Below are 27,749 nucleotides of genomic sequence, written 5' to 3' on the forward strand. Positions count from 1 at the left end.
TGTTTACAAACAAATGAGGGAATGTGCAAGCAAGCTAAACAGTTACCTAGCTAGCTAGTTGACTGCTGTGGCTAGCCAAAAATGACACATTTTGTAAGTTGGATCATCTTCTCCTTTGAAGCTTTAAACGTTTTCTTACCATATGATTTCGAACATTCAAAGCAACTGGGAGACTTCCATGGCAAGCATTGTTGTCACCTTAATTTGCTACACAACAACGTCTGAGTGAGACAAAGCACCAGCACCACCACCAATCAGCCTGCGCCACTTCACAAACACCCGCCATTACCATGACAACTAGCGTAGCCATGTCAGCAAATGACTACAGTCTCAACACACACAAATCCAATTTGGTCACTCGTAACTTGCTGGTTGGACAGTCAGTATTCCAAAATGGAAGGCCTGCAGTGTGAACAAGGCTTTACGACTCCATCTCATGCTCAGGGAACCACATGGTTTCACTGTGATACCCTTCTCACACTACTGACTGAGCGGAGTCAAATTCAGCTATATTAGGCTGGCCTGGTTACTCATCCACCATTGTTGCTGAAGCTATGCTGGAAAGTCATTGTCCTTTGCAGCACAGTTCCAGCAACTGAGTGGATGCGGATAGAAGAAATAGAGAGAAAATGCATGAAACAAAAATATCTGTGCCAGAACAGCATGGTTCAGGTCGGCACGACACAGTCCATCCCTACTCTTAGGCCTAAAAAACACAGGCAAAAAATGTAAACAGCTCTGACTGTCAATATGCCAAGATAATTGGTCAAATTGAGCGACGTTGACGTAAATGAATAGTAGATGTGTTTAAGGAATCAATTAGAAGATGAGGCCGATAAGAGTGACAAAACAGAACTGACAGTAATGAACTGTCATCCCACGTGGACGGTCTGTGTGCGTTTGTGTGAGTGTCTGTCAACCCAGAGAAAGAGAGGTTAAGATAGGCAGTGTGTCTGTATGTCACCCAAGACGCGTAAAGATAGGAGATGTGTTGTGTGTCTTTTTGCGTGTGTGTATGCGTTGTCGTGCACGTGTGTGTGTCGTTACTTAAGTTAATATATTAGTCGGGTCCTTGTGTGTCGGTGCTCGCCAGGCCAGCTGCTGAATGTTAAGGAAGTGGGAGCTGACAGGATGCTAGCGGTGGCGGTGTGGTGGCTGTCGTCGTCGTCGTGCTGCTGCTGCATGTATCTTGTGTCTGCGGCGTTGGGCTAATCTGGGCATCTTTATAGTGGCAGGGCTAATCACATTAGACCTGTAATTGGTTTGCAATGTGACGTGCATCTGGGCCCATGTGCTAAGTGCCAGCTATATAGTGCTCTGGGAAGTTAGGATGGGCTCAGATCAGGCTGTTCAATCAGTTCAAGGTCTATTTTTCAGATTTGTTTCAGCTGGGTTTTACAAGGTTAATGAATTGGTAAGAATGGATACTTTCTGGTACTTTCCCTCAAGTAATTCAACCAAAATGGTAACTACCTGGTATACAAATCATGTTTCAATGAATCCCAAAGACACTTACATGTAATTAACATGTAATCATGTCATGTTAATAGCACCTACACAGCAGACTATAAAATTAACTGTAAACCCTCTATAGGTTTTATGGCCATGGATCGTATACATACTGTATATCCCCCACACACACACACACACACACAATTATGCAAACGAGGACACATCCCAGTAGTTTTAATCACATATTAATGCCCACAATTGATCTTAAATTCTTCACAGATCTCCCATGTCCATTTATCTAAATATAATAATTAGAAAATGGCTATAGCTAGTAAAATTAGCCAACCATTGAATCCTCTGTTGCCAGGTTTCCGGGAGTAGTCCAAATTGTTCTAGCACAACAGTCCACATACTAAACTAAAACAATATTTGTCTTGATGGACTCCAAGCCAGAGCCATCAAAAGTAAAATAGCTGTTTTACATCTGAAGAGGAGGTCAATCTACATGCTGAATTTATAATTGGCAAACTGTGGGCTTTTGGCAGTGGTTCAGGAAGTGTAGTTTGTTCCCATTTGTATGCTTATAATCTCAACCCGGCATAGCCAGAAGAGGACTGGCCACCCCACAGAGCCTGGTTCTTCTCTAGGTTTCTTCCTAGGTTCCTGCTTTTCTAGGGAGTTTTTCCTAGCCAACGTGCTTCTACATCTGCATTGATTGTGATTTGGGGTTTTAGGCTGGGTTTCTGTATAAGCACTTTGTGACACCATTTACATAAGTATTCACACCCCTGAGTCAATACTTTGTAGAAGCACTTTTTGAGTTGTCTTATGTATGTCTATCAGCTTTGCTTATCTAGATTTGGGGATTTTCTCCCATTCTTCCTTGCAGATTATCTCAAGCTCTGATAAATTAAATGGGAAGCGGCGGTGAACAGCAATCTTCATGTCAAGTCTGGGCTTTGGCTTGGCCACTCAAGGACTTTCACATTCTTGTTTGGTAGCCATTCCAGCGTTGCTTTTGCTGTTTGGAGTCATTGTCCTGTTGGAACGTAAATCTTCGCCCCAGTCTAAGGTCATTTGCACTCTGAAACATGTTCTAATCAAGGATTTGCCTGTATTTGACTCCATTCATTGTTCCCTCTATCCTTACCAGTCTCCCAGTCCCTGCCACTGAAAAGCATCCCCATAGCATGATCATGCCACCACCATGTATCACGGTAGGGATGTTAGACATGTTTTCTCCAGACAAAGTGCTTTGCATTCAGGCCAAAGAGTTCAATGTTGGTCTCACATAATCTTTTGCCTTATGATCTCAGAGTCTTTCATGTGCCTTTTTGCAAACTCCAGGTGTGCTATCATGTGCCTTCATCTCAGGAGTGGCTTCCGTATTCCCACTCTCCCATAAAGCCCAGATTGGTAGAGACTGTTGTCCTTCTGGCAGGTTCTCCCATCTCCGCCAAGGAACTGTATTTCTGACAAAGTGGTCATTGGGTTCTTGGTCACCTCACTGACCAAGGTCTTTCTTGCCCGGTTGCTCAGTTTGGTCGGACAGCCAGCTCTAGGCAGAGTCAGGGTAGTTCCCAATGATGGAGACCACTGTGTTTTTGGAAACTTTCTCACACTCTATAAATTGTTTTATACCCACCCCCAGATATATGCCACATCACAAATCTAATTGCATTGGCCACAGGTGGACTCCAATCAAGTTGTAGTGACATCTCAAGGATGATCAAAATAAATTGGATGCTCCTGAGCCCAATGTATCAGTGTCATAGCAAATGGGTGTGAATACTTATATAAATGAGATATTTCTGTAGATTTTCAAAAACGTCTAAACATATGTTTTCACTTTGTCATTATAGGGTATTTTGTGTAGATTGGTGAGAAAATGTTTTATTTAATCAATTTTTTATTCAGGCTGTAACAACAAAATGTGGAATAAGTCAAGGGGTATGAATAATTTCTGAAGGCACTGTAGATGCTTTGTTGCATAAAGGATGTATGAAATTATTACAGTTATTTGCACTCTGGTGAAGTCCTGTACAGTGGTGCATGCTGCAGATTACTCAACGGCCTAATGGCTGCAGTTACCTGAGTGTATCCTTGGTGGAAGAGAACTCCATCATTCGCTCCTTCTCTCCACTCTCTAACTCTTAGTTACCCTTTTCTCTATCTATCTCCCTCCCTCCCTCTCTTTCCTTCTCAGTCATTCTGTCATTATTTTTCTTTGCCTCTATCCCTCTCATTATCCATTATCTCTGTCTCCCCTCTGTTTATTATTTCTCTCTCTCCTCTTGCCACTGTCACTCTTTATCCCCGCCTCTGTTCAAGTCTGCGTCTCTGCTTTCCTGTCACCCCCCCCTTTAAAGGGGAACTGAACCCACTGATTTGGCCTTGTTTTTTGGCTTGTTCCTCAAGAAATGCTGGCGGCCATGACAGAAGCCAAATGTGAGTTTGCTTGGGGGTGTTGTTTGATGTAGGGTTCTCTTGGGTGTGTCCTTGCCACCACCAAGACACACACATCTGTCAGAACCTGGCCCGCACCTGTTTCCCCCTACTCAATCACAACAACAAAAAACCTCATGCAGGTTGAATTTGATAACTACAGGCAGATGGATGGTGAGATGAAGCTTTGAATAGGTCAGTAGCCTACAGAGTAGTTTGAGTAGAATGCAGTTGAATTTATGTAGATATTCTAAACTAAGGGCCATGTAGAATAAACAACCCTTTCCATAATACCATAGAAGCAGTGTTCTGATAATATAACAATATGCACCTTTCATCTTTCATTGTCATTCCCAGCCGATACAGATACTGTGCCTATCAGCATTTTGTCTGGTGGTAGTGGGGCAGGAGTTCCCTGATCCTGGTGCAAAATACACAGGGTTTCTCCCTTACCCATATTGACTGATACCATTCAATTATTTAAAAAAAAGATAATACAAGTAACAGTTGTGTCTAGTAAATTTTTTATGCCGATTGCCTGGTCTCTTTCCATTCAGAGACATCAGTATGAAGCCCGTCTGTCAGTCTGGACTTCATCACATCATCTTGCAAGTCTTCATGTGCTGGCTCCTTACATGTTTCTGTGAACACATACACACACAGTCACTGTTCTATTACCAATGGCAGTTAGGATAGGTAATATCTGACACACAAACAGGTACTGTGTTGAAGTTTGAACAGGTCAGACAAAACCTGACCTGTTCAAACTTCATTTCTACATTCCATCTGTAGAAATAGGCAGAGTTGAGGCAGAGTTGATCAGTGACACATATAAAGAAAAGGGCGTTGCTTTTACTAGACATTTGTGCTGTACTGTATTATTGGTAATCATCTCATTGTGGATTTGTTGAGTGCCAGGTCTCTGCATCTCATGCATCTGTGGACACATACACATAGTCACTGTTCTATTACCAATTGCAGTTAGGGATAGGTGATATCTGACACACAAACATATACTATGATGATGTTTGAACAGGTCAGACTAAACCTACCTAATTCTGTTCTGCCCATCGACGACCGTTGGTGAGCAGGCAAGAGGTGAGGCTGGAGGGAAGGTCTTTGCATTAGCTGTCATTGTTGATGAAGCCGTCTGCATCATCAGGGCAGTAACTCAGGTCACTATCAAAGGCCTCATGATGGCATATCCTTTTCATAGGAGTTGAAGGAAACTCTAGCAACAACGAAAGAGGTGTCACAACTGTAGTTGTGTTGCATGACACACTTTTATTCTGAGGGCTTTTCTGACAGTAGCAAGTGAACAGTGAATAAAATTATATTTGGAAGTCGCTAAACCATTGCACTCATATTGTTGGACATATTATGATACCCAACTGTGCTCCTTCTGGTAGGTCCCGGCATCCGTTCATGACCACGGGATCAGTATGGCTGCCAATGGTGCACTTTGTCTAACAGAAAAACAGGGTCAACGATTGTCATCGTCCCTCAATTATATACACAGCTCAAGAAATAATGTAATCTCGTTTGGAAGATAATTCTATGCTTTAAAGGTGTAGACTGACTGGCTCCAGATTGGATTAGATTCTGGCCGGTGACGACGTTACACTATGCAACCAACTGTGACATGTTTTGCTATGGCCCTGTGTTGGGTTGAGTTTGTTGCTGCTAATTAGTACACTGTTGTAGTCAGACATGAGTTAGCTGGTACCACCATAGCTGCATCCAATATACTAGTGTCTGCTTAGTCTAAATTACACTAACTAAGCGTGGCATGGAAATACAATGACATTGCTAAATAATTAGTAGGAAACAACTTTGCCATATTATGTCGTCAAATTTATTTTAGAGAGATGGCAATGTTGCCATTACTGTTACTGGCAAAGTTAATCACAAATAGCTAGCAATGCTAATGTTAGCTAGCTAAAATACAGTGGTCCCTCAATCTTAGTTAGCTGGCTAAAGTTTTGCTGCATCTAAAGTCAATCTGGCAACATCACAATAATGACAAAATGTTATCCCACTAATAAGTTGCCTTCTTTTGAAATGGTATCGTGTTTCCAAGCCAAATCCGAATTATATTGAGGTAGCTAGCTAGTTGGTTGCTAGCTAGCTAACGTTAGCTATGCTAGTGATGATAGTGATAATGATTTTCAAAATATAACCAGAAGTCTATGGTCTACTGTAGCTAACGGTATTCTCACCACCACCGCGGACCAACGAACTCCAACCACCTTTCCGCTTGACATGGTCCTTCAGCAGGGCATGCAAACCATAGTTGGGCAAGCCGTATAGGGTCATGGCTAGAAGGGATCCCGCTTTGGTCAAATTTATGCCAGATTTTACTTTTCGTAGCAGGTTAGGAGAATTTACGCAACAGGTTAGGAGAATTAACGTAGCAGGTTAGGATAATTAAGTTAAGGTTAGTAAAAGGGCTAGGGTTAGCTAAAATAAATAAAATAAAAACTTTTGATGTTAATTTGACAAAAGCTGGATCCTTCTAGCCAAGACCTCCAATATAGGGCTTTCCAGTCTCAAACAGCTGTGATCCTTTGAATTTATATTTTGTTTATTTTTATTGAACCTTTATTTAACTAGGCAAGTCAGTTAAGAACAAATTCTTACTTACAATGACAGCCTATCAAAAGGCAAAAGGCTCGAGAGCACCCTTACCTGCCGATCTATAAGTTACGTCTCCGTAATCTAGCATGAGTAGGATGGTCATCTGAATCAGGGTTAGTTTGGCAGCTGGGGTGAAAGAGGAGCGATTACGATAGAGGAAAGTCTAGACTGAACCTTAGCCTGCAGCTTTGATATGTGCTGAGAGAAGGACAGTCTAGCCATACTCCCAGGTACTTGTATGAGGTGACTACCTCAAGCTCTAAACCATCAGAGGTAGTAATAACACTGGTGGGGAGAGGGGCATTGTTTTATTATTATTATTATTATTATTATTATTATTATTATTATTATTATTATTATTATTATTATTATTATTATTACTTTTTTTGTTTTTTGTTTTTGTTTTAGGGGATAGATCAGCTTAATATTGCAGATAGATTGTAACTTCCATCAAAGAAATTGTCTGCATCACTTCCAATCCCCATGTTTATATATATATATATATATATATATATATATATATATATATATATATATATATATATATATATATATATATATTGTGATGTCACGAGAGGCTGTGTCCTGGAGGGACGTTACATCCCCCTGAGGTGGCTGCAAACCCAGACAGCTATGGCTCCATCTGCTGGTATGGTCGGGAACTCCACCCCTCTATGGCCAATCTTCCCACGCAGCTGAAACAAATGAGGAGCTGATGAGCTGAAGGTTTGGGAAGTGAAGAAACACAGTCTCCAACCTGGGCTCTCTGGAGGACAAGAGTGCTGCACGTCCACTTCCATGAGGAATATAAGGATTTGGAGATACTTACCTTTGGGAAATACTCACCTTTGGATATATGCACCTGTGGAAATACGTGAGAGACATTTGGAAGGACTTTTTGCTGGGTTGGCCACTAGCTGCAACGTGGACTACAGTAAGGCTGGGGAAAAGTTATCTGAGCGAGTGAGAATTGTGATTTTGGATGTGGAAGAGACATCCCTGAACTGTTAACCCTTAAAGAGCCACAAGAGAACAGAATTTGGTTATATTTTCGTTAATTTCCCAAGACCTATAATAAAATCCTTGTTTTGTTTGAACCTTGTCTCCTTGCACTACTTGAGCAATCCCGCTGAAAGCTGTGTAGCCTCTCGTGACGTCACAGATGGTGGAGAATACGGGCACGCTCAAGCGTTAATAGTGCATGTCAGAGGAGGATACCGAAGGTTTGATCACCCAGTTTTCCAAGTTGGCCGTAGGCTCCCCGCCGACTGAAATGGAGGACATATTGAAAGCCCTTGTTGCTGGCCAGCAAGCCCAGATGCAAGCAAACGTGGCTCTCTTGGAGGAGCAAAAGAAAGCCAACCTTCTGAAGGCAGAGGAATTGCAGTTGCAGAGACAGAGGGTGGTCCAAAATACCCGCCCAATAAAGGCAAGTGACTTTATATCTAAGATGGGAGCTACCGATGACATTGAGGCATACCTGCATGCATTTGAGGCCACGGCCACTAGGGAAGCCTGGCCCAAGCAACAGTGGGTTGGTCTGTTAGCCCCCTTTCTAACCGGGGAATCGCTGAATGCTGTCCGGGACCTGGGCCCTGACCAGGTTACTGACTATGATGCCCTGAAGTCTGAGATCCTCAGCAGATATGGACTCACAAAGTTTGGTATGGCCCAGCGCTTTCACAGCTGGACCTTCCAACCAGACCAACCTCCTCGGGCGCAGATGCATGAACTTGTCCGAATCGCAAGGAAATGGCTGGATCCGCAGAGGAATACAGCAGCGGCGGTGGTGGGAGGCCGTTGTGGTGGATCGTTACCTACGCGCCCTGCCTTATGAGGCAAAACGGTTCATCAGTCAACAGGCCTTGACCACGGCTGATCTGACCGTGGAAGCTGTGGAAAAGTACCAGGCCACAGCGGAGATAATGAATGCTTCAAGAAAAGACCCCCAGGAGGGCGGCCCCACCACAAATGGGAAGAACCCGTCCAAAGGACCCCCAAGGTCTCGAACCCAGCCACGTCAGGACTTATCCCGGCTCCAGGGGGAGCCAGAAACCAGGCGGGTCCAAGAAGAGTACACCAGGAGGGGGGAAACTCGACAGTGTTACCGGTGTGGGGAGATGGGACATATCTCCTGGCAGTGTGGGAAACCAGCCGATGAACCTATGCCCACTGCGGAGTCCTCCAGCTCAGCACCCACACACCGTTTTGCCTCGCTCTTGGGAGTCGTAGATGGCGGCCCAGATCGACCCCCCACCTGCCCGGTAACTGTGAATTACCATGATGTGGAGGCCTTACTGGATTCTGGTAGCCGGGCCACCCTGGTGCGTAAGGATTTGGTGGGCCCAACGTGTCTGACCCCGGGGAAAGTCCTCCCAGTTTCCTGTGTCCATGGGGACACCAGAGAATACCCCATTACTGAACTTACAATGACCAGCACACGGGGAACCATACACACGACGGCGGGGGTGGTTGATTCCCTCCCCGTCCCTGTCCTAATTGGACGAGACTGCCCAGCCTTTTACCCACTCTGGAGAGAGTCTCAGGAGAGGTTAACCCGAGTACCTCGGAAACGGAGAGGCAAGACTCATCCTGGGAAGGCTCCGGTGCAATCCTCCGAGTTACTCACTCCCGCCCGGGCTCTGATAGGGATGGCAGGTGCCCAGACCGACACAGAGACGGAGCTACAGAATCTGGACAAAGAACTGTCTGGTCTGAAGGGGACCGCTGAGAGGTATCGTTTGTTAAAGCAACAGTTAGACATGAAGACAGAAGAGTTAGATATCCTCCAGGCTAAACTCCAACAGAGCTCCTTCCATAAGCAACAGGAGGAGCTGGAGAGGCTGCGCAGGACCATCGAGGAGTGTGAGGAGACCCTGCGCAGTAGTAAGGAGGTCCAGAAGAAGGCAGAGGAGAAGTACAAGGTGTTGGAGAACAAGATGAAGAATGCGGAGGCAGAGAGAGAGAAGGAACTGAAAGCTGCTCAACAGAAGCTAAACTCTGCTAAAACCAAGGCTGATGCGTTCAGTAAGAAACTCAAGGAGAGACAACAGGAGGCTGAGTCCCTGGTCCTAGAGGTGGAGGAGTTGAAGAGAGAGCAGGCTGGCAAGCACCACGGCAATGCGGACGCCCTCTCCCGGCGTGATGCCTTCTTCGCTGCCTTTACCCCGACGAGGACGTCGGTCCCGAGGAGGGGGATGTGTGATGTCACGAGAGGCTGTGTCCTGGAGGGACGTTACATCCCCCTGAGGTGGCTGCAAACCCAGACAGCTATGGCTCCATCTGCTGGTATGGTCGGGAACTCCACCCCTCTATGGCCAATCTTCCCACGCAGCTGAAACAAATGAGGAGCTGATGAGCTGAAGGTTTGGGAAGTGAAGAAACACAGTCTCCAACCTGGGCTCTCTGGAGGACAAGAGTGCTGCACGTCCACTTCCATGAGGAATATAAGGATTTGGAGATACTTACCTTTGGGAAATACTCACCTTTGGATATATGCACCTGTGGAAATACGTGAGAGACATTTGGAAGGACTTTTTGCTGGGTTGGCCACTAGCTGCAACGTGGACTACAGTAAGGCTGGGGAAAAGTTATCTGAGCGAGTGAGAATTGTGATTTTGGATGTGGAAGAGAGCATCCCTGAACTGTTAACCCTTAAAGAGCCACAAGAGAACAGAATTTGGTTATATTTTCGTTAATTTCCCAAGACCTATAATAAAATCCTTGTTTTGTTTGAACCTTGTCTCCTTGCACTACTTGAGCAATCCCGCTGAAAGCTGTGTAGCCTCTCGTGACGTCACAGATGGTGGAGAATACGGGCACGCTCAAGCGTTAATAGTGCATGTCAGAGGAGGATACCGAAGGTTTGATCACCCAGTTTTCCAAGTTGGCCGTAGGCTCCCGCCCGACTGAAATGGAGGACATATTGAAAGCCCTTGTTGCTGGCCAGCAAGCCCAGATGCAAGCAAACGTGGCTCTCTTGGAGGAGCAAAAGAAAGCCAACCTTCTGAAGGCAGAGGAATTGCAGTTGCAGAGACAGAGGGTGGTCCAAAATACCCGCCCAATAAAGGCAAGTGACTTTATATCTAAGATGGGAGCTACCGATGACATTGAGGCATACCTGCATGCATTTGAGGCCACGGCCACTAGGGAAGCCTGGCCCAAGCAACAGTGGGTTGGTCTGTTAGCCCCCTTTCTAACCGGGGAATCGCTGAATGCTGTCCGGGGACCTGGGCCCTGACCAGGTTACTGACTATGATGCCCTGAAGTCTGAGATCCTCAGCAGATATGGACTCACAAAGTTTGGTATGGCCCAGCGCTTTCACAGCTGGACCTTCCAACCAGACCAACCTCCTCGGGCGCAGATGCATGAACTTGTCCGAATCGCAAGGAAATGGCTGGATCCGCAGAGGAATACAGCAGCGGCGGTGGTGGAGGCCGTTGTGGTGGATCGTTACCTACGCGCCCTGCCTTATGAGGCAAAACGGTTCATCAGTCAACAGGCCTTGACCACGGCTGATCTGACCGTGGAAGCTGTGGAAAAGTACCAGGCCACAGCGGAGATAATGAATGCTTCAAGAAAAGACCCCAGGAGGGCGGCCCCACCACAAATGGGAAGAACCCGTCCAAAGGACCCCAAGGTCTCGAACCCAGCCACGTCAGGACTTATCCCGGCTCCAGGGGGAGCCAGAAACCAGGCGGGTCCAAGAAGAGTACACCAGGAGGGGGAAACTCGACAGTGTTACCGGTGTGGGGAGATGGGACATATCTCCTGGCAGTGTGGGAAACCAGCCGATGAACCTATGCCCACTGCGGAGTCCTCCAGCTCAGCACCCACACACCGTTTTGCCTCGCTCTTGGGAGTCGTAGATGGCGGCCCAGATCGACCCCCCACCTGCCCGGTAACTGTGAATTACCATGATGTGGAGGCCTTACTGGATTCTGGTAGCCGGGCCACCCTGGTGCGTAAGGATTTGGTGGGCCCAACGTGTCTGACCCCGGGAAAGTCCTCCCAGTTTCCTGTGTCCATGGGGACACCAGAGAATACCCCATTACTGAACTTACAATGACCAGCACACGGGGAACCATACACACGACGGCGGGGGTGGTTGATTCCCTCCCCGTCCCTGTCCTAATTGGACGAGACTGCCCAGCCTTTTACCCACTCTGGAGAGAGTCTCAGGAGAGGTTAACCCGAGTACCTCGGAAACGGAGAGGCAAGACTCATCCTGGGAAGGCTCCGGTGCAATCCTCCGAGTTACTCACTCCCGCCCGGGCTCTGATAGGGATGGCAGGTGCCCAGACCGACACAGAGACGGAGCTACAGAATCTGGACAAAGAACTGTCTGGTCTGAAGGGGACCGCTGAGAGGTATCGTTTGTTAAAGCAACAGTTAGACATGAAGACAGAAGAGTTAGATATCCTCCAGGCTAAACTCCAACAGAGCTCCTTCCATAAGCAACAGGAGGAGCTGGAGAGGCTGCGCAGGACCATCGAGGAGTGTGAGGAGACCCTGCGCAGTAGTAAGGAGGTCCAGAAGAAGGCAGAGGAGAAGTACAAGGTGTTGGAGAACAAGATGAAGAATGCGGAGGCAGAGAGAGAGAAGGAACTGAAAGCTGCTCAACAGAAGCTAAACTCTGCTAAAACCAAGGCTGATGCGTTCAGTAAGAAACTCAAGGAGAGACAACAGGAGGCTGAGTCCCTGGTCCTAGAGGTGGAGGAGTTGAAGAGAGAGCAGGCTGGCAAGCACCACGGCAATGCGGGACGCCCTCTCCCGGCGTGATGCCTTCTTCGCTGCCTTTACCCCGACGAGGACGTCGGTCCCGAGGAGGGGGATGTGTGATGTCACGAGAGGCTGTGTCCTGGAGGGACGTTACATCCCCCTGAGGTGGCTGCAAACCCAGACAGCTATGGCTCCATCTGCTGGTATGGTCGGGAACTCCACCCCTCTATGGCCAATCTTCCCACGCAGCTGAAACAAATGAGGAGCTGATGAGCTGAAGGTTTGGGAAGTGAAGAAACACAGTCTCCAACCTGGGCTCTCTGGAGGACAAGAGTGCTGCACGTCCACTTCCATGAGGAATATAAGGATTTGGAGATACTTACCTTTGGGAAATACTCACCTTTGGATATATGCACCTGTGGAAATACGTGAGAGACATTTGGAAGGACTTTTTGCTGGGTTGGCCACTAGCTGCAACGTGGACTACAGTAAGGCTGGGGAAAAGTTATCTGAGCGAGTGAGAATTGTGATTTTGGATGTGGAAGAGACATCCCTGAACTGTTAACCCTTAAAGAGCCACAAGAGAACAGAATTTGGTTATATTTTCGTTAATTTCCCAAGACCTATAATAAAATCCTTGTTTTGTTTGAACCTTGTCTCCTTGCACTACTTGAGCAATCCCGCTGAAAGCTGTGTAGCCTCTCGTGACGTCACAATATATATATATATATATATATATATATATGTGTCTTTATATATACTTGGCGCAGCGGTCTAAGGCACTGCATCTTAGTGCTTGAGGCGCCACTACAGACCCCCTGGTTCGATTCCAGGCTGTATCACAACCGGCCATGATTGGGAGTCCCATAGGGTGGCGCACAATTGGCCCAGCGTCGTCCGGGTTTGGCTGGTGTAGGCCGTCATTGTAAATAAGAGTTGGTTTTTAACTGACTTGCCTAGTTAAATAAAGGTAAAAATAAAATACATACAAACAGTGGGGAAAAAATTTATTTAGTCAGACACCAATTGTGCAAGTTCTCCCACTTAAAAAGATGAGAGAGGCCTGTAATTTTCATCATAGGTACACGTCAACTATGTCAGACAAAATGAGAAAAAAAAAAATCTGATTTTTTATGAATTTATTTGCAAATTATGGTGGAAAATAAGTATTTGGTCAATAACAAAAGTTTCCCAATAGTTTGTTATTTACCCTTTGTTGGCAATGACACAGGTCAAATGTTTTCTGTAAGTCTTCGCAAGGTTTTCACACACTGTTGCTGGTATTTTGGCTCATTCCTCCATGCAGATCTCCTCTAGAGCAGTGATGTTTTGGGGCTGTCGCTGGGCAACACGGACTTTCAACTCCCTCCAAAGATTTTCTATGGGGTTGAGATCTGGAGACTGGCTAGGCCACTCCAGGACCTTGAAATGCTTCTCACGAAGCCACTCCTTCGTTGCCCGGGCGGTGTGTTTGGGATCATTGTCATGCTGAAAGACCCAGCCACGTTTAATATTCAATGCCCTTGCTGATGGAAGGAGGTTTTCACTCAAAATCTCACGATACATGGCCCCATTCATTCTTTCCTATACACGGATCAGTCGTCCTGGTCCCTTAGCAGAAAAACAGCCCCAAAGCATGATGTTTCCACCCCCATGCTTCACAGTAGGTATGGTGTTATTTGGATGCAACTCAGCATTCTTTGTCCTCCAAACACGACGAGTTGAGTTTTTACCAAAAAGTTATATTTTGGTTTCATCTGACCATATGACATTCTCCCAATCCTCTTCTGGATCATCCAAATGCACTCTAGCAAACTTCAGACGGGCCAGGACATGTACTGGCTTAAGCAGGGGGACACGTCTCGCACTGCAGGATTTGAGTCCCTGGCGGCGTAGTGTGTTACTGATGGTAGGCTTTGTTACTTTGGTCCCAGCTCTCTGCAGGTCATTCACTAGGTCCCCCCGTGTGGTTCTGGGATTTTTGCTCACCGTTCTTGTGATCATTTTGACCCCACGGGGTGAGATCTTGCGTGGAGCCCCAGATTAAGGGGGATTATCAGTGGTCTTGTATGTCTTCCATTTCCTAATAATTGCTCCCACAGTTGATTTCTTCAAACCAAGCTGCTTACCTATTGCAGATTCAGTCTTCCCAGCCTGGTGCAGGTCTACAATTTTGTTTCTGGTGTCCTTTGACAGCTCTTTGGTCTTGGCCATAGTGGAGTTTGGAGTGTGACTGTTTGAGGCTGTGGACAGGTGTATTTTATACTGATAACAAGTTCAAACAGGTGCCATTAATACAGGTAACGAGTGGAGGACAGAGGAGCCTCTTAAAGAAGAAGTTACAGGTCTGTGAGAGCCAGAAATCTTGCTTGTTTGTAGGTGACCAAATACTTATTTTCCACCATAATTTGCAAATAAATTCATAAAAAATCCTATTTTTTTCCTCAATTTGTCTGTCATGGTTGACGTGTACCTATGATGAAAATTACAGGCCTCTCTCATCTTTTTAAGAGGGAGAACTTGCACAATTGGTGGCTAACTAAATACTTTTTTCCCCCACTGTATCGATGCTACATAGGCCGTTTTCAAAGGGATTAGTTGTTTTTTAAGGGCAGTCACTCTTTAACTCTCTCTCTCCCCCGCCTTCCCTCCCTGTTCATGACCGTTCAAGTGATCTCTGACAGGGTTTGATCTCATTTGCTTTTTTCCTTCATCTCCCCTCAACCCTCATGCCGATACCGTTTGAATAATTCAGAAGTTACTACAATCTGACTGATTCCACGTGCCTAATAATATTGTGCTTATTGAAAGATCACTTTAATCGTGATGAGAAAAATAAAAGTCACATCAACAATTTTCACATCGAGCCAGTAATGAAGCAGATACAGGAGTACAGGAATTTCAAATAAGCATTGTCAGTCTGTAATGTTTCTGCCAGTGTGCCCTATTTACGCTTCATTCAGTAAATGTCACTGCTTCAACCAATTGGCTTTGTACCGCTACACTTTTAGAGGTAAAGGAGCCTGGAAGAACCTTTCGGGTTAAAGAAATTGCCACACAGGGGGAACCTTTCCAGGTCACAAAGGTTCTTCAAGGAACCCCTATGAAAAGGTAATTTGAGGAATCTGTGTGACATGATGCATATCTTTTGACACATACACTGATACTGGGCTGTCTGTGTAAAGATTCAAACCGGAACCTTTTTGTGATGGGAGGGGTTAAACTTTGAACCTTTTTAATAATACAGCGCATTCGGAAAGTATTCAGACCCCTTGACTTTTTCCACATGTTGTTATGTAACAGCATTATTCTAAAATTGATTAAATTGTTATTTCCCCTCATCAATCTACACACAATATCCCATAACCACAAAGCAAAAAACAGATGTGTAGAATTTTTTGCATAATTATTAAAAATAAAAAAGGAAATATCACATTTGCAAAAGTATTCAGACCCTTTACTCAGTACTTTGTTGAAGCACCTTTGGCATCAATTACAGCCTCGAGTCATCTTTGGTATGACGCTACAAGTTTGGCACACCTGTATTTGGGAAGTTTCTCCCATTCTTCTCTGCAGATCCTCTCAAGCTCTGTCAGATTAGATGAGGAGCATTGCAACACAGCTATTTTCAGGTCTCTCCAGAGATGTTCGATCGGGTTAAAGTCCAGGCTCTGGCTGGGCCACTCAAGGACATTCAGAGACTTGTCCCGAAGCCACTCCTGCATTGTCTTGGCTGTGTGCTTAGGGTCGTTGCCCCATTGGAAGGTGAACCTTAGCCCCAGTCTGATGTCCTGAGTGCTCTGGTGAAGGTTTTCATCAAGGATCACTCTGTACTTTGCTCCGTTCATCTTTGCCTCGGTCCTGACTAGTCTCCCAGTACCTGCAGCTGAAAAACATCCCCACAGCATGATGCTGCCACCACCATGCTTCACCGTAGGGATGGTGCCAGGTTTCCTCCAGATGTGACACTTAGCATTCAGGTCAAAAAGTTCAATCTTGGTTTCATCAGAACAGATAATCTTGTTTCTCATTGTCTAACAGTCTTTAGGTGCCTTTTGACAAACTCCAAGCAGGCTGTCATATATGTTTTTTACTGAGGAGTGGCTTCCGTCTTGCGACTCTACCATAAAGGCCTGATTGGTGAAGTGCTGCAGAGATGGTTGTGCTTCTGGAAGGTTCTCCCATCTCCACAGAGGAACTTGAGCTCTGTCAGAGTCACCATCGTGTTCTTGGTCACCTCCCTGACCAAGGCCCTTCTCCCCCGATTCCTCAGTTTGGCCGGGCAGCCAGCTCTAGGAAGAGTCTTGGTGGTTCCAAACTTCTTCCATTTAAGAATGATGGAGGTCACTGTGTTCTTGGGGACCTTCAATGCTGCAGAATTTTTTTGGTACCCTTCCTCAGATCTGTGACTTGACACAATCCTGTGTTGGAGCACTACGAACAATTCCTTCGACCTCATGGCTGGTTTTTACTCTGAAATGCACTGTCATCTGTGGGACCTTATATAGTCAGGTGTGTGCCTTTCCAAATAATAATAATAATATGCCATTTAGCAGACGCTTTTATCCAAAGCGACTTACAGTCATGCGTGCATACATTTTTTTGTGTACGGGTGGTCCCAGGGATCGAACCCACTACCTTGGCGTTACAAGCGCCGTGCTCTACCAGCTGAGCTACAGAGGACCACCCGTACATGTCCAAACGCTCATCCAGATGCAGCGCTCCTAGTGGCCGGGGACTTTAATGCAGGGAAACTTAAATCCGTTCTACCTAATTTCTACCAGCATGTTAAATGTGCAACCAGAGGAAAATAAAACTCTAAACCACCTTTACTCCACACACAGAGACGCATACAAAGCTCTCCCTCGCCCTCCATTTGGCAAATCTGACCATAACTCTATCCTCCTGATTCCTGCTTATAAGCAAAAACTAAAGCAGGAAGCACCAGTGACTCGGTTAATAAAAAAGTGGTCAGATGACGCAGATGCTAAGCTACAGGACTGTTTTGCTAGCACAGACTGGAACATGTTCCTGGATTCTTCAGACAGCATTGAGGAGTACACCACATCAGTCACTGGCTTCATCAATAAGTGCATCGATGATGTCGTCCCCACAGTGACCGTACGTACATACCCAACCAGAAGCCATGGATTACAGGAAACATCCGCACTGAGCTAAAGGGTAGAGCTGCCGCTTTCAAGGAACGGGACTCTAACCCGGACGCTTATAAGAAATCCCGCTATGACCTCCGACCGAACCATCAAACAGGCAAAGAGTCAATACAGGACTAAGATTGAATCGTACTACACTGGCTCTGACGCTCGCCGGATGTGGCAGGGCTTGAAAACTATTACAGACTACAAAGGGAAGCACAGCCGCGAGCTGCCCAGTGACACAAGCCTACCAGACGAGCTAAAACACTTCTATGCTCGCTTCGAGGCAAGCAACACTGAAGCATGCATGAGAGCACCAGCTGTTCCGGATGACTATGTGATCACGCTCTCCGTAGCCGATGTGAGTAAGACTTTTAAGCAGGTCAACATTCACAAGGCCGCAGGGCCAGACGGATTACCAGGACGTGTACTCCGAGCATGTGCTGACCAACTGGCAAGTGTCTTCACTGACATTTTCAACATGTCCCTGACTGAGTCTGTAATACCAACATGTTTCAAGCAGACCACCATAGTCCCCGTGCCCAAGGACTCTAAGATAACCTGCCTAAATGACTACCAACCCATAGCACTGACGTCTGTAGCCATGAAGTGCTTTGAAAGGCTGGTCATGGCTCACATCAACAGCATTATCCCAGAAACCCTAGACCCACTCCAATTTGCATACCGCCCCAACAGATCCACAGATGATGCAATCTCTATTGCACTCCACACTGCCCTTTCCCACCTGGACAAGAGGAACACCTACGTGAGAATGCTATTCATTGACTACAGCTCAGCATTCAACACCATAGTGACCTCTAAGCTCATCACTAAGCTAAGGATCCTGGGACTAAACACCTCCCTCTGCAACTGGATCCTGGACTTCCTGACGGGGCCACCCCCAGGTGGTAAGGGTAGGTAACAACACATCTGCCACACTGATCCTCAACACGGGGGCCCCTCAGGGGTGCGTGCTCAGTCCCCTCCTGTACTCTCTGTTCACCCATGACTGCATGGCCAGGCACGACTCCAACACCATCCTTAAGTTTGCCAACGACACAACAGTGGTAGGCCTGATCACCGACAACGATGAGACAGCCTATAGGGAGGAGGTCAGAGACCTGGCCGTGTGGTGCCAGGACAACAACCTCTCCCTCAACGTGACCAAGACAAAGGAGATGATTGTGGACTACAGGAAAAAAAAGAGGACTGAGCACGCCCCTATTCTCATCGACGGGGCTGTAGTGGAACAGGTTGAGAGCTTCAAGTTCCTTGGTGTCCACATCACCAACGAACTATCATGGTCCAAACACACCAAGACAGTCGTGAAGAGGGCACGAAAAAGCCTATTCCCCCTCAGGAGACTGAAAAGATTTGGCATGGGTCCTCAGATCCTCATAAAATTCTACAGCTGCACCATCGAGAGCATCCTGACTGGTTGCATCACCCCCTGGTATGACAACTGCTTGGCCTCCGACCGCAAGGCACTACAGAGAGTAGTGCGTACGGCCCAGTACATCACTGGGGCCAAGCTTCCTGCCATCCAGGACCTCTATACCAGGCGGTGTCAGAGGAAGGCCCTCAAAATTGGCAAAGACTCCAGCCACCCTAGTCATAGACTGTTCTCTCTGCTACCGCACGGCAAGCGGTACCGGAGTGCCAAGTCTAGGTCCAAAAGACTTCTCAACAGCTTCTACCCCCAAGCCATAAGACTCCTGAACAGCTAATCATGGCTACCCGGACTATTTGCACTGCCCCCCCACCCCATCCTTTTTACGCTGCTGATACTCTGTTAATTATTTATGCATAGTCACTTTAACTCTACCCACATGTACATATTACCTCAACTACCTCAACTAGCCGGTGCCCCGCACATTGACTCTGCAACGGTACCCCCCTGTATATATAGCCTCCCTACTGTCACTTTATTTTACTTCTGTTCTTTTTTTCTCTCAACACTTTTTTTGTTGTTGTTTTATTTTTACTTTTTTTGTAAAAAAAAATAAATGAACTGTTGGTTAAGGGCTGTAAGTAAGCATTTCACTGTAATGTATGCACCTGTTGTATTCGGCGCATGTGACCAATACACTTTGATTTGATTTGATTTGGAATCAATTGAATTTACCACAGGTGGACTCCAATCAAGTTGTAGAAACATCTCAAGGATGATCAATGGAAACAGGATGTACCTGAGCTCAATTTCGTGTCTCATAGCAAAAGGGTCTGAATAATTATGTAAATAAGGTACAATGCAAATAGTCTGGGTAGCCATTTGATTAGCTGTTCAGGAGTCTTATGGCTTGGGGGTAGAAGCTGTTAAGAAGCCTTTTGGACCTAGAATTGGCACTCCTTTACTGCTTGATGTGCGGTAGCAGAGAGAACAGTCTATGACTAGGGTGGCTGGAGTCTTTGAAAATGTTTAGGGACTTCCTCTGACACCGCCTGGTATAGAGGTCCTGGATGGCAGGAAGCTTGGCCCCAGCGATGTACTGTGGCCTCTGTAGTGCCTTGCGGTCGGAGGCCGAGCAGTTGCCATACCAGGCAGTGATGCAACCAGTGAGGATGCTCTCGATGGTGCAGCTGTATGACTTTTTGAGGATCTTAGGACCCATGCCAAATCTTTTCAGTCTCCTGAGGGGGAATAGGCTTTGTCATGCCCTCTTCACGACTGTCTTGGTGTGTTTGGACCATGATAGTTTGTTGGTGATGTGGACACCAAGGAACTTGAAGCTCTCAACCTGCTCCATTACAGCCCCATCGATGATAATGGGGCGTGCTTGGTCCTCTTCTTTTTCCTGTAGTCCACAATCATCTCCTTTGTCTTGATCACGTTGAGGGAGAGGTTGTTATCCTGGCACCACACGGCCAGGTCTCTGACCTCCTCCCTATAGGATGTCTCATCGTTTTCGGTGATCAGGCTTACCACTGTTGTGTCATCTGCAAACGTAATGATGGTGTTGGAGTCGTGCCTGGCCATGCAGTCATGGGTGAACAGGGAGTACAGGAGCGGACTGAGCACGCTACCACGGGGCCCCCGTGTTTAGGATCAGCGTTGCAGATGTGTTGTTACCTACACTTACCACCTGGGGGCGGCCCGTCAGGAATTCCAGGATCCAGTTGCAGAAGGAGGTGTTTAGTCCCAAGGTCCTTAGCTTAGTGATGAGCTTTGAGGGCACTATGGTGTTGAACACTGAGCTCTGGTCAATGAATAGCATTCTCACATAGGTGTTTATTTTGTCCAGGTGGGACAGGGCAGTGTGGAGTGCAATAGAGATTGCGTCATCTGTGGATCTGTTGGGGTGGTATGCAAATGAAGGTGGGTCTAGGGTTTCTGGGATAATGGTGTTGATGTGAGCCTTGACCAGCCTTTCAAAGCACTTCATGGCTACAGACGTGAGTGAGTCATTTAGGCAGGTTACCTTAGTGTTCTTGGGCACAGGGACTATGGTGGTCTGCTTGAAACATGTTGGTATTACAGACTCAGTCAGGGACATGTTGAACATTTCAGTGAAGACACTTGCCAGTTGGTCAGCGTATGCTCGGAGTACACGTCCTGGTAATCCATCTGGCCCTGCGGCCTTGTGAATGTTGACCTGTTTAAAGGTCTTACTCACATCGGCTACGGAGAGCGTGATCACACAGTCGTCCGGAACAGCTGATGCTCTCATGGATGCTTCAGTGTTGCTTGCCTCGAAGCGAGCATAGAAGTAATTTAGCTCGTCTGGTAGGCTCGTGTCACTGGGCAGCTCGCGGCTGTGCTTCCCTTTCTAGTCTGTAAGAGTTTGCAAGCCCTGCCACATCCGACGAGCGTCGGAGCCGGTGTAGTACGAATCAATCTTAGTCATGTATTAAAGCTTTGCCTGTTTGATGGTTCGTCGGAAGGCATAGCGGGATGTCTTATAAGCTTCCGGGTTAGAGTCCCGCTCCTTGAAAGCGGCAGCTCTACCCTTTAGCTCAGTGCGGATGTTGCCTGTAATCCATGGCTTCTGGTTTGGGTATGTACGTACGGTCACTGTGGGGACGACGTCATCGCTGCACATATTGATGAAGCCATTGACTGATGTGGTGTACTCCTCAATGCCATCGGAAGAATCTCTGAACAAATTCCAGTCTGTGCTAGCAAAACAGTCATGTAGCTTAGGATCTGCGTCATCTGACCTCTTCTTTATTGACCGTGTCACTGGTGCTTCCTGCTTTAGTTTTTGCTTGGAAGCAGGAATCAGGAGGATAGAGTTTATGGTCAGATTTGCCAAATGGAGGGCGAGGGAGAGCTTTGTACGCGTCTCTGTGTGTGGCGTAAAGGTGGTCTAGAGTTTTTTTTCCTCTGGTTGCACATTTAACATGCTGATAGAAATAAGGTAAAATGGATTGAAGTTTCCCTGCATTAAAGTCCCTGGCCACTAGGAGCGCCGCCTCTGGATGAGCGTTTTCCTGTTTTCTTATGGCCTTATACAGCTCATTGAGTGTGGTCTTAGTGCCAGCATCAGTTTGTGGTGGTAAATAGACAGCCACGAAAAATATAGATGAAAACTCTCTTGGTAAATAGTGTGGTCTACAGCTTATCATGAGATACTCTACCTCAGGCGAGCAAAACCTTGAGACTTCCTTAATATTAGATTTCATACACCAGCTGTTGTTTACAAATATACACAGACCGCCACCCCTTGTCTTACCGGAGGCAGATGTTCTATCTTGGCGATGCAGATGCAGCTTATATCCTGCCAGCTGTATATTATCCATGTCGTCGTTCAGCCACGACTCTGTGAACGTTTTTAATGTCCCGTTGGTAGGCTATCCGTGATCTTAGTTCATCTATTTTGTTATCCAATGATTATACTTTGGCTAATAGGACTGATAGTAGAGGCAGATTACGCACTTGCCGTCGGATCCTTACAAGGCACCCCGACCTACGTCCCCGATATCTCTGTCTCTTTCTCATGCAAATGAAGGGATTTGGTCGTTGTCGAGTGTCTGAAGAAAATCCTTCGCGTCCGACTCGTTAAATCTTCGTCCAGTACGAGGTGAGTAATCGCTGTCCTGATATACTAAAGCTCTTTTCGGTCATAAGAGACGGTGCCGGAAACATTATGTACAAAATAAGTTATAAATAACGCGAAAAAACAGACACAATAGCACAATTGGTTAGGAGCCCGTAAAACTGCAGTCATCTCCTTCAGCGCCATTCTAATATCAAACTAATAGATGAGCTATACCACCTCCACTTATTTGCCCAGCCAGAAACCAATTAACCAAATAGCCTATACAGATGGAGATTCAGTGAAACAAAATCACATTGATTATGAAGTCAGTGAAGTCACAGGCTTTTGGTCGGGGGTAGGCCTGGGCTACTAAGCGACTGCGAGTGAAGAGCAAAATAATCCACTTGTTAAACTACATAACATGCGGTCAAAATGTTCTAATAAATGAGCCAACTAGACAAGATGATCATGAGCAGCACTCACCTTAACTTAGGTAACATTGATTGATTTATCAAGACGAGTCCCTACGCTTGTCTCAAAGCAGCGCGATGGTGCTGTCCCAATCAAAAAGGTGCTGAAATGATCATCTACTGTAGTTGACGACACGCGGGTAGGGTATTGCTTCAAATTTGGGAGTTTCAGTAAGCTTCAATTTGATACAAGCCTTCAATTGCATTAGCCTACTTTATTCCATCATTCAGTGATATTCATTCCCACAGTAATTCTTTATGGATCCATCCAGTTGTGGTTAAGAAAACAGTGCATGCTTAGTGATGGGCTATGCGAAGAGATGGAAAAGTGACATGCCTCACAATGTTTAACTGGCGCTGACTAGCAACCATCAAGAGTTTAAGAGCGTAGTGCGTGCCAAAGCCGCCTCAGCATTACGTTTCATACTAAGCCGTAGGCAGAAGTTTACCAAAATGATTACTAGGTCGTTAGGCAGGAATACAAGTTTTGGCTTTGCTACCGGCAATACTTTTCAGATATAAGGAAAAGGTGAAAAAGGTGTCGGTATGGTAAAGTTGGCGGAAAAAAGTATTATTATGAAAGGGATATAAGTGATCCAATGCCTGCAACCCAGCAGGTCATCCAAACAACAAAGCATGTTTAATAGTGTAGGCTTCATGGAGTCTGTGAAGGAAGAAACCACATGGGAAAAGTTGTGAGCAAGTTAGGTCCAAAAAACAGATTTTCACAAAGTCAAATTAATTTATTGTGTTTTAGGTTTCATGATACTTGTATCTAAACCAAAGTAAATAGTTTTAAGACTGTTTTACAAGCTTCAATATGAGGTCCTAAACCTAGCATGAATGTGCATCCTTGTAGTTGTGTGGGCTAATATAGACAAAATGGTTGCTTTGGGGTAAATTGGTGCATTTGGCCAGGGGCAAGTTGAGCCAATGGTTGAGCCAAAGACGAGTTGAGCAAAAAAAGTGTTTTCTTCCCAGGCATAATGCAAGGCATTATCGCTGGGATATGAGGTTACACCAGGGCCTGGCCTATTTTGTATAAATGCGCTTACTACAGAGGGTAGTGCGTACGGCCCAGTACATCACTGGGGCAAAGCTTCCTGCCATCCAGGACCTCTATACCAGGCGGTGTCAGAGGAAGGCCCTCAAAATTGTCAAAGACTCCAGCCACCCTAGTCATAGACTGTTCTCTCTGCTACCGCACGGCAAGCGGTACCGGAGTGCCAAGTCTAGGTCCAAAAGACTTCTCAACAGCTTCTACCCCCAAGCCATAAGACTCCTGAACAGCTAATCATGGCTACCCGGACTATTTGCACTGCCCCCCCACCCCATCCTTTTTACGCTTCTGCTACTCTGTTAAGTATTTATGCATAGTCACTTTAACTCTACCCACATGTACATATTACCTCAACTACCTCAACTAGCCGGTGCCCCCGCACATTGACTCTGCAACGGTACCCCCCTGTATATATAGCCTCCCTACTGTCACTTTATTTTACTTCTGCTCTTTTTTTTCTCAACACTTTTTTTTGTTGTTGTTTTATTTTTACTTTTTTTGTTTAAAATAAATGCACTGTTGGTGAAGGGCTGTAAGTAAGCATTTCACTGTAATGTCTGCACCTGTTGTATTCGGCGCATGTGACCAATACAATTTGATTTGATTTGATTTGAATATGATTCATAGACAAAAAAGTGATTGACATGGTTTTAAAAAGGTAGTGGTAATATATCATTCAGTACAGAAATTATAAGCAGCTCAACTTACCCTGTCGCTATGCTCAATTTACCCCATACCCAGGGTAAGTTATGCCAAGAGACCACTTTTTTTTAACAAGCAATGTTTTCAATGCTGTTATGTTTACACAAATTCAGATTATTTCCAGGGATACACACCATCCTGAAATAGATGTAGATACATTATCTTTGTTTGAAAGAATACTATATTTATCTTGATGTAGTAAAGCTGAATGTGTCACATCAGATGTGCAGTACCAGAAACACATTGGTTCCATGAGAGAAGGTAAGTGCTCACATGAGTTGGTGGTGAGCTGATACACACAAAAACAGTTCTTAGGGATGCACACACTCACTCACACAGAGTTGAGGACACACAATCCCAGCCCCAAGTTCAAGCACTTGCCAACCAGACTTATTATGTTCCCAACACACAACAGCAAATGAAATTGCAACGGCACATTAAACAAGGGCCTGTTGATTTACCTTACATGGCATATAATGAAAAATAGATCCTTAGAAACTTCCACTACTCATTTTAGTGATGAAAACACTGTAACTCGGGCCTAAAGTGCTATTAAATTACAAAATATGAAAGGAATATGGGGGAGAAATCACATGACAACTGCTTGCACTTTTTAGGTTGAATTATGCCTCAAATTCAATTACTCTGCGACCTCATACTTAAGTGAGCAAAAGGAAATTGCTCTACCAAATGACAGCTTTGGTGATAAGGGGAGGGTGGCGATGGGGGGGAAGGGGGTGAGGGGGTGAGGGAGGTGGAGCTGACTATCACAAGAGCCTTCAATGTTCAGAGGTGATTTGGTGCATTTGTGTACGGTTTGGATTGCTCCTAATTTTACTCCTGACATCTTGATTGCTTCCAATTATTTTATACTTTCCCCACTTTAAATGTTTTTGCTCCCTTTTGAAAGGGAATATTTAAACTGTTATTTACTTGAAATGCGTATGCCCTCAGTGCTGTTCAAAAATTGTATTTTCCATATGAACATATGAAGAACCAAACACAGGGGAGCTCTCGGTGTCTAGTGTAGAGCTAACGAGCCCAACAATATGCTAAAAAATAGGGTAGTCTCTTTGGCATTCCTGTTACAACTGACAGCTTTTAGACCACAGCCCATGGAAGCAAAAGGTGTAGTCGTACAGTAAGTGTGGTTGAATCTTTTAATTTCATAGGGACTTCCTTCTCATGTTCCCCTAAAGGGGGATGAGAACATCACAATCATTCATGTTAGCCAAAGGTTTGTCTGGTCCTCTGTAGCTCAATTGGTAGAGCATGGCGCTTGTAATGCCAGGGTAGTGGGTTCGATCCCCGGGACCACCCATACGTAAAAATGTATGCACACATGACTGTAAGTCACTTTGGATAAAAGCGTCTGCTAAATGGCATATTATTATTATAAACTTATACGGTCATTTTGGGTATTGTCGACAGTAAAATAATATGTTACTTTTTACTGCAGCATCCTGTAAATTATAGTGCATTGTGGGAAAATGTTGTGGGTGGGGAAATAATTGCTGTATTTCAAAATGGTACTTTAATTCCACCCCACAGAATACAGTACTGCACTAGTAGGTGCATGGTATTGTTGTTTCTGGCTCATTAACATATTTTTAGGTGTGCCTTGTAGGTTTCTATACAGTCCGTTCAGAAAGTATTCACACTCATTGACCTTTTCCACATTTTGTTGTGTTACAAAGTGGGATTAAAATGGATTTAATTTTAAATCCTTGTCAACTATTTACACAAAATACTCTGTAATGTCAAAGTGGAAAAACTATCTAACATTTGTAAAACAGAAAGTAAAACACTAATATACAGTGGGGGAAAAAAGTATTTAGTCAGCCACCAATTGTGCAAGTACTCCCACTTAAAAAGATGAGAGAGGCCTGTCATTTTCATCATAGGTACACGTCAACTATGACAGACAAATTGAGGGAAAAAAATCACATTGTAGGATTTTTAATGAATTTATTAGCAAATTATGGTGGAAAATAAGTATTTGGTCACCTACAAACAAACAAGATTTCTGGCTCTCACAGACCTGTAACTTCTTCTTTAAGAGGCTCCTCTGTCCTCCACTCGTTACCTGTATTAATGGCACCTGTTTGAACTTGTTATCAGTATAAAATACACCTGTCCACAACCTCAAACAGTCACACTCCAAACTCCACTATGGCCAAGACCAAAGAGCTGTCAAAGGACACCAGAAACAAAATTGTAGACCTGCACCAGGCTGGGAAGACTGAATCTGCAATAGGTAAGCAGCTTGGTTTGAAGAAATCAACTGTGGGAGCAATTATTAGGAAATGGAAGACATACAAGACCACTGATAATCTCCCTCGATCTGGGGCTCCATGCAAGATCTCCCCGTGGGAGTCAAAATGATCACAAGAACGGTGAGCAAAAATCCCAGAACCACACGGGGGGACCTAGTGAATGACCTGCAGAGAGCTGGGACCAAAGTAACAAAGCCTACCATCAGTAACACACTACGCCCCAGGGACTCAAATCCTGCAGTGCCCGACGTGTCCCCCTGCTTAAGCCAGTACATGTCCAGGCCCGTCTGAAGTTTGCTAGAGTGCATTTGGATGATCCAGAAGAGGATTGGGAGAATGTCATATGGTCAGATGAAACCAAAATATAACCTTTTGGTAAAAACTCAACTCGTCGTGTTTGGAGGACAAAGAATGCTGAGTTGCATCCAAAGAACACCATACCAACTGTGAAGCATGGGGGTGGAAACATCATGCTTTGGGGCTGTTTTTCTGCAGGGACCAGGACGACTGATCCGTGTAAAGGAAAGAATGAATGGGGCCATGTATCGTGAGATTTTGAGTCAAAACCTCCTTCCATCAGCAAGGGCATTGAATATTAAACGTGGCTGGGTCTTTCAGCATGACAATGATCCCAAACACACCGCCCGGGCAACGAAGGAGTGGCTTCGTAAGAAGCATTTCAAGGTCCTGGAGTGGCCTAGCCAGTCTCCAGATCTCAACCCCATAGAAAATCTTTGGAGGGAGTTGAAAGTCTCTGTTGCCCAGCAACAGCCCCAAAACATCACTGCTCTAGAGGAGATCTGCATGGAGGAATGGGCCAAAATAATAGCAACAGTGTGTGAAAACCTTGTGA

This window comes from Coregonus clupeaformis, chromosome 29, assembly GCF_020615455.1.
Source record: "Coregonus clupeaformis isolate EN_2021a chromosome 29, ASM2061545v1, whole genome shotgun sequence".
In the NCBI taxonomy this organism is placed as follows: Eukaryota; Metazoa; Chordata; class Actinopteri; order Salmoniformes; family Salmonidae; genus Coregonus; species Coregonus clupeaformis.